General features: G+C 43.8%; 1 protein-coding gene and 1 long non-coding RNA gene across 5 annotated transcripts in view; one reads left to right on the forward strand and one right to left on the reverse strand.

The window, feature by feature from the left end:
* Positions 1 to 810: 810 nt before the first annotated feature.
* On the reverse strand, positions 811 to 6,305 carry LOC140704823 (uncharacterized). The gene is made up of 2 exons (XR_012084267.2): positions 6,210 to 6,305; positions 811 to 3,940 (listed from the first exon to the last, which is right to left on the reverse strand). It is a non-coding gene; the product is annotated as an uncharacterized LOC140704823 (long non-coding RNA).
* A 6,460-nt stretch (positions 6,306 to 12,765) lies between these two features.
* Positions 12,766 to 16,680, forward strand: part of MOB3B (MOB kinase activator 3B) — a 131,270-nt gene continuing 127,355 nt past the window's right edge. Inside the window, exon 1 of one of the 4 annotated variants that reach the window (XM_072992036.2) lies at positions 12,766 to 13,150. The gene's annotated coding sequence lies outside the window, so the exon portion shown is untranslated. Of the gene's footprint in view, positions 13,151 to 13,219; positions 13,303 to 16,680 lie in introns of those variants that run through there. The other 3 variants (XM_072992037.2, XM_078384891.1, XM_078384890.1) reach the window with 3 other exon arrangements.

Consider the following 16,680-nt stretch of genomic DNA (forward strand, 5'->3'; position numbering starts at 1 on the left):
GAGCCAGAGTCTACCCCCCTCTGCTAGGCCTCTCAGCAGACAAGCTAGCTCACTGCTATTTCACAGTTTTGCCTCAGCTTTTTCCCGCCAAAACAGAATGCCTCAGAGCTCCCTAATCTAACCCCCAATCTGAGGTTACACGTTCTTCTACTAGCTTACCCCCCCGTGAGGTAAGCCTAGAAGATTACCTACGCGCTCTCAGATTGTCCCTGACTAGACCCCCCTTGCTCTGGGCACACTTGCCAAGGCTTTGCTGGACCACTGGACAACTGGACCAGTCGTATCCCACACGCTGGACACCAATCAATGTGACAAACCCAGACCTACTGGGATCTGCCACACGTTAACTAAGCTGCCACCAACCATTCCCTATAAGAAGTCACACAGACCAGGGATGGATTTTCAACAAATAAAAGAATAAGGTTTATTTAAAACAACACACAGGGAAAATAAAAGGATCAAGTGAATAAGATATAGTAACGTGGCTTAGTCTCATTCATACATGCACACAGTTTGGTTCACACAGAACACTTAACTTGAAGCACAGACCCTGAACCTATCAGTTCTGGCTAACCATCCAGACACCTGAACCTATCAGGTTGGTACTGACTGACACACAGTAGTACCCTGTCTGACACACAGACTCCCACACCAGCTTCTTCTTCCCAGCTGCTGCTTCGTCTCTTTTTTTCTGAACTTCACCACACAGGCTTCACATATTTATACAGTACAGCCCCTCCTCCTGATGTCCCGCCTTCCACTCCCCATAGGATGGAACTTTCCCTCCAAACTCATGACAGACAGGTAACATCTTTCTTTCTTTCTTTCTTTCTTTCTTTCTTTCTTTCTTTCTTTCTTTCTTTCTTTCTTTCTTATTACTTGATGTAGAGTTTTGAATTTCCGGTAAAATTCCTTTTTGCTTTGCAGTAGAAGTACAGAGATCTGGTTGGGTTTTCAGTCCTCTTCATTTCCCCTCAGACCCCCTTTCTTTCTCCAGTCATCTTTCAGGAGTCCAGCGGCTAGCTCAACAGGTTTATTGAATACAGTAATGAACAAATTCAACTCAGTTTTAACAGTTGTTTCTACACAACTCTCAATTTCCCTTTTAAACTCTTTTTCCTTGTCAACTATAACATCCCATAATGATGGTTTATATAACTCGCCTCCTGGTAGTCGCATAGTGGAGGTAAAGGGGTTAGTTAGTACCGCTTTATATTCCCTTTGGCTCCGTGATGGTAGACCCAACCCCCACTCACTTTCCAAATCTTCCGACCTGGGCCTTTGTGCATTGGTGGTGGGAAAGCCTTCCTTCCAGGACTGCCCCCGGGGAAGGTGAGACATGCCCAATTCTCTCTGTTCCTTTCTTCCCAGTCCCAACATTCTCTTTCCTTTTTTCCTGCTTCTCACTCTGCTGTTTCTCCCCAATATGGGGGTTTCTCTACAGAGCCTTGTGGCACAGTGGTTAAACCGCTGTACTGCAGCTAAAACTGTGCTCATGACCTGGGGTTCAAATCCCAGGTAGCCGGCTCAAGGTTGACTCAGCCTTCTATCCTTCCGAGGTCAGTAAAATGAGTACCCAGCTTGCTGGGGAGGCAACGTGTAGCTTGAAGCGCTATGGGGCGGTATATAAGCAGCGCGCTTTGCTTTGCTTTACTGGCTTGCTCCTCCATTCCTGTTCCACCACTTCTTGTGCTAGCCTGAACTAGAGCCATGTCCCAATCCAGGGGTCCTCCTTCACTATTTTTACCCACTCCTCTCTGGTTTTCTCCTCTTCCACCTCTTCTCCGAAACAACCAATTGACCACTCACTCGTAATCTCTTCCTCTTTATACTCTTCTTTTCCCACCAATCTTTCCCCTTCCAAGAGTTTCCCTCTTTCCAGGCTTTTCTCTTCATTTACAGTTAACTCTTCCATCCCCATTACAGTTTCTTGTTTGTTTGTTTGTTTCCTGGGGCATGTCCTCAGGTCTTCTACTTTCCTCTGAAGGAGGGGACGACACACCAACAGGGTTGGATTCCCCTCGGTCTTCCGTCTCACAAATCCACAAAGGATAATGGCTACAAGTTCCCCAGAGTCCACCCTGTTCTGATTAACTGGCATGAAGACATATGCAGACTGCATATTCCCCTATTAATGGCAAAAAATGTATGTTCTCTCAGCTAGGCTGGGACTGGTCAAATTTACACTATAGATCTGGGGAAATAGCTGGAAATTCTATAACATGTATGACAGTGGCTGAGTGGATGGGCCATTGGGATTTTTTGACTCCAATTCCCAGAATACTCCATTCTGAGAGTTCCACCTAACAGACCCATACCTACAAACTTCTAAATTTCACCTTACCTAGAGAAAGGCATAGTTCAGAGGCCTCATGGCCTAGCTCTGGACTAGCTTTCTGACAAAAAAGAGCAGCTACCCCAGTGTACCTAGTTGGAAGTCTTTTTTAACAGGAAGCTAGGCCATGGAGTCGTTGAGCTAGGCCTTTCTCTAGATGAATAAAATATAAGTGTCTATAGGTGTGGATTTGTCAGGTGGAACTCCAAGAATGGAGAATTCTGGGAACTGGAGTTAAAAAAATCCCAATGGCCCATCCTGATAAAATATATAGATATATTTCAATACCAAATCCAAGCCTTACACGTCCAACAGCTGGGACTGCCTGAAAAGAAGCCACTGTGTTTCTAGATGACTGGCACTGTTTCTGCTCAAAGTTGTACAAAGCCAAAAATTGAAGCACTTTGAATTCATGGAGCTTCTCCATCTAAATCTGAAGCAGAAATGGGTGTGTATCAAGAACACTATTCACCCAGCATTTAATTAAAAACAACTTTTGTGGATATGCACTCAAAACACTTAAATCAAGACTGAATTAAAGCTCTTGTACTCACAGGGTTGGAAGAGACCACAGGGGCCATTGGGTCCAACCCCCTGCCATGGAGGAACTCCATCAAAGCACTCCCGACAGATGGCCATCCAGCCTTTGCTTAAAAACCTCCAAAGAAGGAGACTCCACCACACTCCGAGGCAGCAGATTCCACTGCTGACCAGCTCTGGCTGTCAGGAAGCTCTTCCTGAGATTCAGGTGGAATCTCTTTTCCTGTAGTTTGAATCCATTGCTCCTTGTCCTAGTGTCTGGAGCAGTGGAAAACAAACCTGTCCCCTCCTCGATATGACATCCCTTCAAATATTTAAACATGGCGATCATTGTGACGGACAGGTCAGGAACCACTCCTGTCCATCACAATGGAACCCTGATTCAGGAGCCAATGACTGTACAGAAAAGGTGGGACTAGGGATATATAAGAGAATGGATGACAGTTAAAGATCAGTTAGGTAGCAGTTAGAGAGGATTTCAGTTAGAGTTAGGGATGAGTTAGGGATATGAGTTGGAGGAAAGCAGTTTAGGCAGTTAGGACCAGTCTTGTGTTAGACAAGAATAGGGAGATAAGGAACAAGATAAGAAATGAAGAAATACCTTGAGTAACATGATTATACATAAGCAAATATAAATGTTATTAAAGCACAGTTGATTGAATGAATAACATAAGACCATCCATGATTAACTTTATATGATTTACTTATGAACACTTAAATAAACATTGATTTATTGAATAATACTTGATTGAAGAGTCATATTTTATATCGTGAGGAAAAACTCCTCCCGGTGGCAGCGGGAAGGGTTGCAAAGTAAATGTCACACCCAAAAGTGAACCTGGGTTGGGTGGAAGAACACAGGGGAATTAAGGGTGCCTGACAATCATGTCCCCTCTTAACCTTATTTTTGTAAAGCTAAACATTCCCAGCTCCATAAGCTGCTCCTCATACGACATGGCTTCCAGACCTTTGACCATTTTGGTCCTCCTCTAGACACGCTGCAGGTTGTCAACATCCTTCTTGAACTGAGGTGCCCAGAACTGGACACAATACTCCAGGTGAGATCTGACCAAAGCAGAATAGAAATGACACTATCACTTCCCTTGATCTAGACACTCTACTCCTATTGATGCAACCAAGAATTGCATTGGCTTTCTTGGCAGCCGCATCACCCTGCTGACTCATGTTCAGTTTGTGGTCTACCAAGACTCCTAGATCCCTTTCACAGGTACTGTTGTCTAGCCAGGTGTCTTCATCCTATATCTGGGCAGTTCATTTTTTTCTGCCTAGGTGGAGGACCTTACATTTCTCCCGGTCGAAATTCATTTTCTTAGTTTTGGCCCAATCCGTCAAGGTCGTTTTGAATTTTAATCCTGTCCTTTGGGGAATTGGCAGCACCTCCCAATTTGGTATCATCTGCAAATGTAATCAGTATACTCTCTATTCTGTCATCTAGGTCATTGATAAAGATGTTGAATAACACAGGGCCCAGAAGAGAACCGTGGGGCACCCCACTAGTTACCTCGCTCCAGGATGAAGAGAAGCCATTGGTGAGCACCCTTTGGATTCGGTCAGTCAACCAATTACAAATCCACCGAACAGTAGCACTGTCTAGCCCACATTTTACTAGCTTTTTTCCTTCATGGTAGCCCTCCTGCTACAGAATGGTACATCCTTAATATTTTAATGAAAGTGTATGCCTATTTATTTATTTATTTATTTATTTATTTATTTATTTATTTATTTATTTATTTTACCTCACCTTTCTTTTTAAAAGGACCAAGGTAGCTTACATCATTGAAAAACAATATTTAAAGCTGAAATCAATGATTATACAATGGTGGTTTACATCACTGCAAGACAATATTTAAAGCTAAGAACAATGAGTATAATGAGGCAGCTTACATCATCAAAAGACAATATTAAATGAAAAACAATAAGTATACAAATGTTAAAAAGGAACAAACAAGTACCACTCTGAGAGGTAGTAAGCACAAGACCCAGTCAAGGCAGTAATGCATAACATTCCATATGGGATTTCCAGTGTGGCGTTGTGGACAAAGTGATGGACTAGGACTTATGAGAACAGGTTTGAAACAGGCCATGGAAGTTCACTACGATGTGTGTAACTGGTAAAACCACTCCTTAAATATTCCACTTACCTTGAAAACCTTATTAGGGTCTCCGTAAGTCAATTCTGACTTGAGGGCACAGAATGAACAGGCACAAATGCACACATACTGTATACCATGAGGGTGAAAGAGGAGAGTGTAAAAAACGGCCTGAAACTCAACATCAAAAAAACTAAGGTCATGGCCACTGGTCCTATCACCTCCTGGGAAATAGAAGGGGAAGATATGGAGGCAGTGACAGATTTTATTTTCCTGGGCTCCATGATCACTGCAGATGGAGACAGCAGCCATGAAATTAAAAGACGCCTGCTTCTTGGGAGGAAAGCGATGGCAAACCTTGACAGCATCTTAAAGAGCAGAGACATCACCTTGCCAACAAAAGTCCGAATAGTCAAAGCTATGGTTTTTCCTGTCGTGACATATGGAAGTGAGAGCTGGACCATAAAGAAAGCAGACCGCCGAAGAATTGATGCCTTTGAATTGTGGTGCTGGAGGAGGCTCTTGAGAGTCCCCTGGACTGCAAGGAGAACAAACTTATAATTCTAAAGGAAATCAACCCTGAGTGCTCACTGGAAGGACAGATCCTGAAGCTGAGGCTCCAGTACTTTGGCCATCTCATGAGAAGAGAAGACTCCTTGGAAAAGACCTTGATGTTAGGAAAGTGTGACGGCAAGAGAAGTGGATGACAGAGGATGAGATGGCTGGACAGTGTCTGCGAAGCAACCAACATGAAATTGACACAACTACGGGAGGCAGTGGAGGATAGGAGGGCCTGGCGTGCTCTGGTTCATAGGGTCACGAAGAGTCGGACATGATTAAACGATGATGACGATATATATTTACATATGTGTTGTTGTTGTTGTTTAATCATTAAGTCATGTCCAACTCTTTGTGACCCCATGGACTAGAGCATGCCAGACCCTCCTGTCCTCCACTGGCTCCTGGGGTTTGGTCAAATTCATGTTGGTAGCCTCGGTGACACTGTCCATCCATCTCATCCTCTGTCATCCCCTTCTCCTCTTGCCTTCACACTTTCCAGTTGAGGCAAAACTAACCAAGTGTATATTTGAGGGAGACTTGTAAACTATAATAATCTGCTGTATAGGTTCCTGTCTAGATTTTTTCCCCTCCACGGCATAGTTGGAAGTTTTAAGCCAGTAATTTCCACATTCTGCCAATAGACAAAGACTTAAAATACTTACATTAGCATGAGATTTCATGAATTTCATTGCCCTTTTTCAGTTGCATAGAGTGCTATACTCAATTTCTGTGCAAAGAATTATAGGTTAGGGCGATGGGATCAGAGTGAAAAGGCATATATATATATATGTTTATTCAGGCCTTCCCTCCAGCCAACTCTTGATTTTTTCTTACTTTTCCTTTTTATTTTTACTGCTGTTCTTGTTTGATTATTATGTATTTGTCTATGTTTTATTATTTGATTTTATATTTGGAAGCCGCCTAGAGTGGTCCGGTGGGCCAGATAGGCGGGGTATAAATTAAATAAATAAATAAATAAAATATAGAAAATGGCAGTTGTATTGTTAATTGTATCACTATTAGTCATATACTTTCAAAGGGCTGGTTAAGCAAAATATCTCTAGGCAGTAAGTAAGTTTGTTGGTACATAATAACGTAGGTATGCTGGGCTGCTACCATCCCTACACATTAAAATTATTAGTTAACAACCTGTCTGAACATTATACTCAAGGGTAACACCTTTAGTGAGTCGGGAAGCCAGTTTTCTTCCAGGACCATAACCCACAAAAGTTCCGACTAAAATAAAGTCGTTAATCTTAAAGGTGGCATGATGCACTTTTTATTTTACATGTTCTGTGGGAATAGACTAATAGAACTGTGTCTCCAAAACATAAAACAGTGAACTAATATGTGAAGAAAATTAAGTCTAAGTTCTCTGTTGCCCAGGTTGTTAGAAAAAAACACACACATGCATAACCATACCCTATCTGTATAAAGAACTTCTCATCAGTTGTACCACATTTTTATTTCTTCACTTCTCTGCATAGTTGGCTCTCCCTACCCTTCTTGGGTTGCTGAGAAGCAGTCCAAGGTCCAGTGAAACCAATGAGTTTTGTGACACGCTAGTTGCAGTTTTTTTTTTTTAACTGGTTTCTTCCAGTGAGAAAGGTCAACTTTGTTGCAACATACTGCTGGTTTATGGCATTCCATGTCAGGAAAACATTGATCTGAAACATACACACAATATATAAATGCAGCAATCTAAGATCACTTAAACTGCTCACAGATCTTATCTGAACTACCGATTCCACTGCTGCAGCTTCAGGACTGAAGGGGCTGAAAAGTGTAAATCCAGGGTAGATATTCATCACTTTTACAGGCAGACAGCACTAATCTACAATCTAACCATCATCAACATCTAGGGCTATGGAAATAGAAAAATTGTGGATCCAGTGGTTGAGAGCCTGCTGTTATGGAAAAATATGGAGTTCTTTATGACTTTTCTTCATTTTATCATTATTATAAAATATTTTAGTATTTAAAAAATAGAGTATGTCAAATAAAGGTTCAGTATTTACAGCTGCAAACAATTTGGCTGCCTGATGATTAGTAAAGGATTGCTAATTTTAAAAAATGAGATTGTTGTCCTTCCTTTAATGAAATTGATCCATTTATGCTGCAATCCTGCTCAAACATGGCTGAAAGTATTTCTCATTTTATTCAATGGGACTTACATCTGAGTATGCAGAAGTCTAGACTGCACTAATAGTCAATGCCTTAAAATCCATTTTCCTACTACAATTCGGTAACCTTTATTGGCATAGGAAACTTAAAAAACATTTTCCTACTCATACTTACAAGGTGATTTAGGCAGTCCCCAATCGTCTATATATATTCATGCTGTGAAGAGCACATATGAAAGAGCCTCCCCAAATTATTCTATTAAATTTATGTGTGTGAATGTCTGTCTCTGTGGTAGGTAGTTCAACACTGTAGACTCCAGGCATCAGAAACTAGGAATATTTTCATATCAGGGTTGTTGTTGTTTTGAGTGTTTTTGTTTTTGCCTTTTTAAATCCCTTAATTAATTGTAATTAATGCAACCTAATTTTCAGACTTGCTAAGGACCAGATGGTTTTTATTATGTCTTGACACATAAAACCATGAAATTCAAAGAGGGTGTACTTTCTTTTTCATATGACTCTATGAGATTAGCACTAGATCATCCTATAACTGGGTTGTTGTTGTTGTTGTTGTTGTTGTTGTTGTTGTTGTTGTTGTTGTTGTTGTTGTTGTTGTTGTTATTTCCCATGTTTATGCCTCTATCAGTTCCTCATCAGATTGGCCAAATCAGGACCAGAAGAAGGCAGGATCAGCAGAAGCAAGCCCAGAGGAAGGGAGGAAGGAAGGAAGGGGACTGTGGGCTAGAATGCAAATTTAAATAGTGAATTCCTGAATCAATCTGCAGACCCTTTTTGGTGATTGTGATTTCAAACATAATACAGGCTGCTAAACAAATAATAGAAAAACCATATCCTCCTGATTGGGCTTTCTAATATAGACACATCCTAAGACAGGACACAAACAGAATGACAGTTATGTCCAGAAGAGGCAATAAAATTGTGCCTTTTCCTACAATCCTTTGTTCTCCTGAGTCTGCTCCATTTAGAAAATAGGAACAAAAATACAAGAAGTAGATTTTGGTACATGGCAATGATATGCAGTGGGCACTGCTAATGGATCCTCTTCTTGGGCTGTTAGCAGCTTGTCACCAGGAACAAGCCAACAGGGAAATCTTCAGTAATTTCTGCTTGCTAAGAGACTGTTAAAGAGTCAGGATTCAAGGTGTCAGCTTTGATCCACAGCTTTAGATCTATTAGAATCAATAAACTGTTAGCACTCCTAATACACATAATGAAAACAAAGCAAAGCCTAGGATTGCTGCTTAGCTGTTTGTATTGATTGTAAAACCTTGCAATAACAATGCACCTATTCCAGCAGTCATTACTACTGACTGAAACTTTAGTGCATTTTGATTTATGCAAACAGAAGAGTGAAACCTTGTCCATTGTGAACATTCTGTTGCCTGAAGGAGGCTTTTTCAACCTGACGACCTGTTCAGTTCCAATATTTAAAAACCTCCATTATACATGAAAGAAGAATCAGCAAATCTACATCTGGATATAATGCTGTGCTTTAATGGTGCCTCGACTTACAACGTTAATTGTTTCCAGAACTCTGGTCGTAACTTGAAATGGTCGTAGGTCAAAGCACCAGTTCCCATAGGAATGCATTGAAATGCAATTTGTTCTGGCCAAAGAAAAAATCACACACACACACACAAACCCACTGCAAGACCCATCGGAAATGCAATTCATCAGTTCCAGACGAAGGGAGGGGGGGAAAGCAAACAAACCATGCAAGACCCTTTGGAAATGCAAAAAAGGCAAAGCAAAAAGCAAACCGTGCAAAACCCATCACAGCATAGAAACATAATCCCACCACCCAGCCCAAAACCACGCTGCAAAACCCACCCAGAACAGTTTTAAAAAAGTAGAAAGCAGCACCCTACCTTACCAGGCAGTCCAAAGCCTCCTCCAAACACACACTCTCTAACTGCTGGGGGGAAAGGGCTACAAAGAAGCAGCCTCTTCGCCACCAATGGTTAGCAATTTCAATTCCCCACTTTCCCCCCCTGCCCTTTTCTGCTTGTAACTCGAAGCTCTGGTCGCAAGTAGAAGCAACATTTTGCAGCTGGAGCTGTTCATAACTTGAAATGGCAGTATGTCAGAACATTCATAAGTCAAGGCACCACTGTATCTATTTACATATATATACTTGTGAAAGGCAGGACTGGATGAATCCCAAACTGAAATTAAGATTGCCAGAAGAAATATCAACAACCTCAGATATGCAGATAATACCACTCTGATGGCAGAAATTGAGGAGGACTTAAAGAACCTCTTAATGAGGATGAAAGAGGAGAGCTCAAAAATGGTCTGAAGTTCAACATAAAAAAAATGAAGATCATGGCCACTGGTCCCATCACCTCCAACTGGCAATATCATTTCAATAGATTCACTCAGAAACTCTGAGGTTCAGAAAGAATAGAACAAGTTTATATTTTACTCACACATCTTCATATATATTAGAAAAACAAACAACTATATTTACTTGTTATGCAGTATGAGATCTTAGCTGATTACATTTGTTATTTTGACTAACTGACTGGTTACATAAATAGTTCACTCAGATTCTAACGACTGATTCTACAACTGTCAGACTCTAGTACTCACAGAACACTGACATTGCTAACTGACTCTGACACTGTCAGAACCTTGACTAGAATAAGGCAGGAAAAGGAAACTGAACTAGATAGGGAACAATTGGCTGCTACTGTGAGATTGACATTCAACCCAAACTCCCTCCCATCCAAACCTCTTAAAGGCATGATACACAGGTTGCTGAATTCCAACAGTGTCACAATATTCTTCTTAGCTTATTCTTATTCTTATTAAGTTGCATTTCTCCCAATAAAGGACCCAAAGTGGCTAAATTTACTGTATTTTTTCCATTTATAACACACACACCCCATTTATAAGACACTTTCCCCCCCCCCCCCCACTTTTCTAACCCAAACATTAAGAAAACTTAGCTTTGAGTATTCAGCCTCTTGGCTCAGATCACTCAGACATTAGGAGTCCCTGTTGAATCCGAGCACTGCCTACAGGTTCCACCTCCAAGGAGGTGTGTTCCAGTTGGTTTGTTCAACATCAGCTAATGTCAGTTCCATAAGGCTCCTGCTTGGAGGAAGCGAAGTCTCCTGAATGTAGGAAGCTAAGCCTCCTGACTGAAGAAAGCCTGTTTACAGAGGAAAGGTATGGGCCTTTTGTTCTCTCCTCAGCTATCTCAGCTTACTTCTGTGTAAAAGATGCCCCTCAATTTTTAGTGTAATGATTTTAGGAAAAAGTAGTGTCTTATACATGGAAAAATACAGTAGTTTGTTTTCCACTCTTTCTGTTTGTTGTTTTTTTTTCAGCATAAAGACTGTAGACATGCTGCAAAGCATATTGTGAGGTGAAACGTTTTGGGCTGTACATCTTATGTTCTCATTGGGATTTACTCTTAGGTAATAGCAAACTGCTATGGTGTTGTAGATAGAGTGAGAGTAGGACTAAGGACACCTTTGTTCAAACTCCACTCAGCCTTGGTAACTCAACAGGGGCAGCAATGGTAAACTGCTCCTTGAATGTCTCATGTACCTTGAAAACCCTATTAGGGTCCCCCAAGTCTGAAGTGAGATTACAGCACATAATAATTAACCAGCTGAAAGTATTTCTTCACACAGGCCATAGTTAAAGTGTGGGATATACTTCCAGAAATGACAGTGATGGTTGCCAGCTTGGATCTCTGAGAAAGGATTACAGAAATGCTTGGAGGATCAGACCGTCAAAGGCTACTGTGCCCAGGGTGGTTATAGAGTACCTCCAGTGCATCATCAGTTCCTACTGTTGTGTTTATGGTCTGCTTGTGAAAGGCGTGTGGCTGGCCACTGTAGCAATGCTAGACTAGATGGGCTTTTGATTGGATCCAGTAGGGCCCTCGTAAAGGTGGTGTAGGACCTTCGTTGTTCTTTTCTGCGAAGGATTTACAGCAGCTGCCCCTTTGGAGGCTTTTCCTTCTGAGTGGACACTGGACATGCATCACTGGATTGCCGTCTCAGGGAGAAGAAAGAGGAAGTATGTATCTGAAAAGAGATCCCAAGAAAACATTGTTCTTGTTCTGTGCCATCTAGTTGAAACCAACTTATAATAACCCTTACAGGTCTTTCAAAGTATGTGAGGCATTTAAGGAGTGGTTTTACCAGTTCCAAGTCCCTAGTTCGTTTCCACCACTGAGTAGGCATTTGAACCCAGCTCTCCTGGGTCCACCACTCTATCCCTGACATCACATTGAGTATGCTAGAGAGCATAAGAACTGCTCCATAACTCAATGGTTTGGGTTGGGTGTTTGATATCCCACTCTGCCTCCTTAACAAGAGCTGGTCTCGATGATCCGTAGGGTCCCTTCCAGCACAGCAGTTCTAAGCTGCTGCTGCTAATATTGTTGTTGCTTAGTCATTTAGTCGTGTCCGACTCTTCATGACCCCATGGACCAGAGCACGCCAGGCCCTCCTATCTTCTACTGCCTCCCGGAGTTGGGTCAAATTCATGTTGGTCACTTCGATGGCACTGTCCAACCATCTCATCCTCTGTTGCTGCTGATATTAGGAATAACTTATTGATAGTAAGAGTTGTTCCTCAGTGGAATGGATTATCTCCCAACGTGGGGGAACTTCCTTTTGGAGGTTTTGAAAGGAGGCAGGTATCAGAGATGTTTCAGCAGTGGGTTTCCCTCGGTGGCAGGGGGTTGGTTTGCATAACCCTTAGGATCGCTTCCCACTCTACACTTCTATGATATTCAAGGGGCATTCAAGAGAACATCGAACAACCATCTGTCAGATCTGCTTTGATCTGGATTCCTGCACTGAGCACGAGGTTGGACTCGACGGGCCTATAGGCCCCTTCCAACTCCATCATCATTCTAGGATCCAAGATGACTCTTTGCCATCCTTAAAACAAAACTGGTGGTCGATTTGGAATTACGGCTGGTCGAGGTCCACGCGGTTTATCCCCAGCCAGGAGTGGAAGGCGTGGGCGTGCGAGCCACCGCCCCGCCTCCTTTCCCGCTCCCTCTTTTCCTCTGTCCGAAAGGCGCGAACTTTCGCCTCGCTCCCTGGGCTTTTGGCCGGCTTTGGCGGCGGGAGCGCTGCAGTGCCGGCCCGCGCCCGCCAGGGGAACGCCTTGCCTGCCTTCGCTCCGTCCCGCATTCAACAGCGCGAGTCCCGCCGGAGCGGACGGGGGCTTGCTGGCGTTTGTTGCGAGGGCGCCGCTGCTCGGGAGACGGGATCTCTCGCCCCCCCAACCACCCCCACCACTTTTGTCCCACCGCAAGGAGCGAGACGATCTCCTCTTGGCTCCCTCTGTCTGTGGTTTCCTTTTTTTTGCCCGGGATTATCGTTATTGTGGTTAAGTGTTCCGTTTTCCATCCAGACGGATTGGGGCGACCGAGGAAGAAAAGGAGCGAAGCGGCAGCCAGTCCCCCTCCCCCGCGGGCTCTCAAGGTAAATCGCGGAGCAGCGGCGCTGCTTTTAGAGCAAGCTGCTCTTCTCTCTCTCCCCGCCCCTCCCCGTCCCTCCCCAGCCCCGATCCTTCTGCCTTCCTAACACCGACCTCAGCTTCAGCTCCGGAGTGCAAAGAGAGGCAACGTGTGCGTGTGAGTACGGGCGCCTTTCTCACTCACTCCTCGTGAGCAAAGGAGGAGGGAAAACTGCGAAGCTTGAATTGTGCAACAATGTGCAGTCCAAAGTTGGCACAGAGGCAAGGCGCGCGCCCGCGCTCACACGGACGCGCGCGCAGCCCCCTCCCTCTTTTCCACAGCGCAAGCCCCTGCTCGGACTCCTTTCCTCGGAGTCAAGTCCCCGCGGGAGCCGGAGAAGGAAGGGCTTAACGAGGGCCGGGGCGGCGTGGCCTCGTGGCCCTGCCGCTGAGCGGCCGGCTCCTGGGCAGGTTGACTCGGACGGAAGTCAGCCCTATGGAGTCCAATGGAACTTAAGCCACGAGGAGACCGGGATAGGACAGGCTGGCCGTCTTAGGGCTTCTGGTGTGTTTTGTGCGTGTCCCTTACTTAGCGTTGCAATTTAATTCTCCTACGCTGGATATTTCGGATCTTTTAAAGTGGGGCCTTTGCCTTTGGTTCCCTTTTCGTTTCAATTAACAGCCTGCAAAAAACAAAACAAAACAAAACCCAGAGTGGTTTATTTAAAAACCTTGCTTGGTTGGAGTCATGTGCTTTGCCGATTGCCTCCCTAGGAAGGAGACTCAGCCGTGTGCGAACATGGAGGAGGGCGGGTATTGGGGCCGAAAGGAAGCCGGGATGATAGCCCGCGGGGCTTCAGCACTTGGGAATAGCTCAGGAGAGAAGAAGAGTAGGTGGGGTGAAATCAAATCCAAGGCGAGATCCACCTTCCTCCCCTCCCCGTCGTGTGAGTCCGCGTACAAGCTTGGGAGCGGATCGCCTTCCACCGCGGGTCAGGCTAACTGAACAATATAACAGGCAGGTCTTCTCAGAAGTAATTGCCCCCCCTGAGTTCAAGGGGACTCGCTTCCTGATTAGTGGGTTTAGCCTTGCAGACTTAAGCTCCTTATTTTTTCACGGCGGCAGCGGCGGGGGGGGGAAGGGTTCCTGGAGATGTTTTTCCAGGCAGACCGTGCTTTCTGTCAAACATCTGGATTCTCCGGCCCTCCCTTCAATGCGGTGCAGGAGGAGGAAGGGAGCTCTTTTCTCTTTTCCTTTTGTTTAAATAAAAGAAATTTCTCTATTTAAGCATAAATCAGCAGACACCTCCACGAGGATGAATGTCCCCCCCCCTTTTTGGTTCTGTGCACAATTAAAAATACTTAGCATTCTTGAACACAAACCCAGACCTTCTCTCCCCCCCCCCGCCCCAAAAAGGATTACCCCTTGGAACAAAAAAAACAGCGAGGGAGCTTTTGTTTGCCTGTTGTTTAGATCCCAGATAGAGAGAAGAGGCAGAGAGGGTTGGGACAGGGATGGAAACAACAGTCTTTAAAAAAAACTTGGATGAATAGTTTTAAAAGCTAGAGAGTACATATGAGGACAAATCTGGTAAGGAAGGGGAAGTAATTGAAGGAGAAAAAAAAGATATAAACACAAATGGGTGGGGTAGAAGGAGGATTTCTCTGTGCTGGTACCAGAAAACTCCTTTTGACTAAAATGCCTCCTTAAGAGATTTGCTTGTCCTTTGTTAAGGGGGCTCCTCTTTTATTGCCTTGAGGGAATCCCAAACTGGTTATTCTGGGTCTGCTGGTTTGAATGGGCTCGATTCCTGTATCTGCAGGGAGGGAAAGCAGAAATCAAGTTGAGTGTCAACAAGTGTGCCTTCGATCTGGAGGAGGGGGTTTCCATCCCAGAGCGGAGGGAAATGGAGGAGGAAGAGTAGGGGCCCCTGTGAACATTAGCCAGCTGCTCTTCTTCTCGGCACAAGGCGGGAATCTCAAAACCTGAGGCCCCTTTTCCGTCAGTTAGCCGTGTATTGTCACTGCCAGGCTGAGAAGAGAGGAGGCCTGGAGCCAAAGCGCTAAGGATGGGTGACCCGTTTGTCACCTCTTGGTGCAAAGCTTGAGTCAAATGGAAATGGCATCAAGTTATATAAGCCAAGGGTTAGAGGCAAGGTTGAGCTGAGCTTTGCAATAAACCATGTGCTCTTGTTTCATAAAATTGGCCAAGGGGGTTGTTTGGAAGAGCTTGAGATGGGACGGATTCTGACAGTGGTAGACTTCTGAGTAGCCTTCAGAGCTCAGATCGGTTATTTTTCTGAACTATAGCTTCCAGAATTGTCCAGTCAGGGCAGTTTTTCCAAATAATGGTGGAAATACAACTTTTCCAAACTCTCTATTTCACCCAGCATGCTAAGTTTCTTAACATTCACTGTCAGAAATGTACTCTCCGTACCCCATGTAGTTCTGATTACATTCTAATTGAATGTAACATGAACACGTGGTTTCAGTCTTCACTCCAGTCAACTTTTCCTCTACCCTCCATTTATATCGTTGTGCCCGTGGCCATGCTGTCTGGGGAGCCTAGGACTTATCGTTTGAAAAAGTAACTTTTCTGATATGTGATATTATTACTGTGTTCTAACCAGGCACATTGTGGGCTGAGTAGTTGTTTGTATCATTGGGGCCAAGCTAAGAGGGCACTTGGGGACCTGTTTGTGCCATGTTGGTGTTGTGGGCATCCAGTGCTATTTCTTTAAATCATTTTAATTGTGAAAATGGGGAGATGGAAAATATGTTGTAGGTCATCATAAAAGGCTTCTTAGCTGACAGTGATGCTAGTTTTCAGAATGGAAATGAGAAACAAAATGTTTGATACTACAGTATGTGTTGCAAGTTGCTAAAACAAATCAATAAATTCCAATGCTTTTAAGGGCATCTGTACTGATGCTCTTTTCTTGTGCAAGAATCTTTTTGTTTTTTCTTTCTTGAGGCTGAAGCCAGGAATACTTGAAGATCTTTCTGAAATAAAAGTTAGTTGTTGTCCAACAACTGCTTGGACAGATACAGTGATACAATTGGCCTGATACAATGTTTGTATATGTACAAACACTACTTCCAGAGGTAAACATCATACTGGAGAAGAAATGGCATTAAATCTCCTTCCCTACCAAACATTTCATCAGCCTGAGTGCAACTTTTTGGACAGCTCTGTGTTCAGCTTTGGCAGCTGGATTGGGCAGAATCCATATAAGCATGTGGCATCTTGTTGCATGTTTGGTTCATTGTCCAGCTAGAGATATGTAGATAGATGTCTGATTCCATAGGCATATTGCGCATAGCCCAGTAGGGGGGAGGAATCTGTAAAATGCCCTCCACTTCTTATAAAACAATCCTTAAAAATGTATCAACAACCTTAGAACCACAAGAGATGGAAGGGACCTTATAGATCATCAAGTCCAGCCCCTGACAATGAGGTGTGGTGGGGGAATCGAACTCCCAATCTCTGGCTTCACAGCTGGAGACCTAAACCACTGAGCTATCCAGCAGTTCAACTGGTGGATGGGATCTGCCC

Source organism: Pogona vitticeps, chromosome 2 (assembly GCF_051106095.1).
Source record: "Pogona vitticeps strain Pit_001003342236 chromosome 2, PviZW2.1, whole genome shotgun sequence".
NCBI lineage: Eukaryota > Metazoa > Chordata > Lepidosauria > Squamata > Agamidae > Pogona > Pogona vitticeps.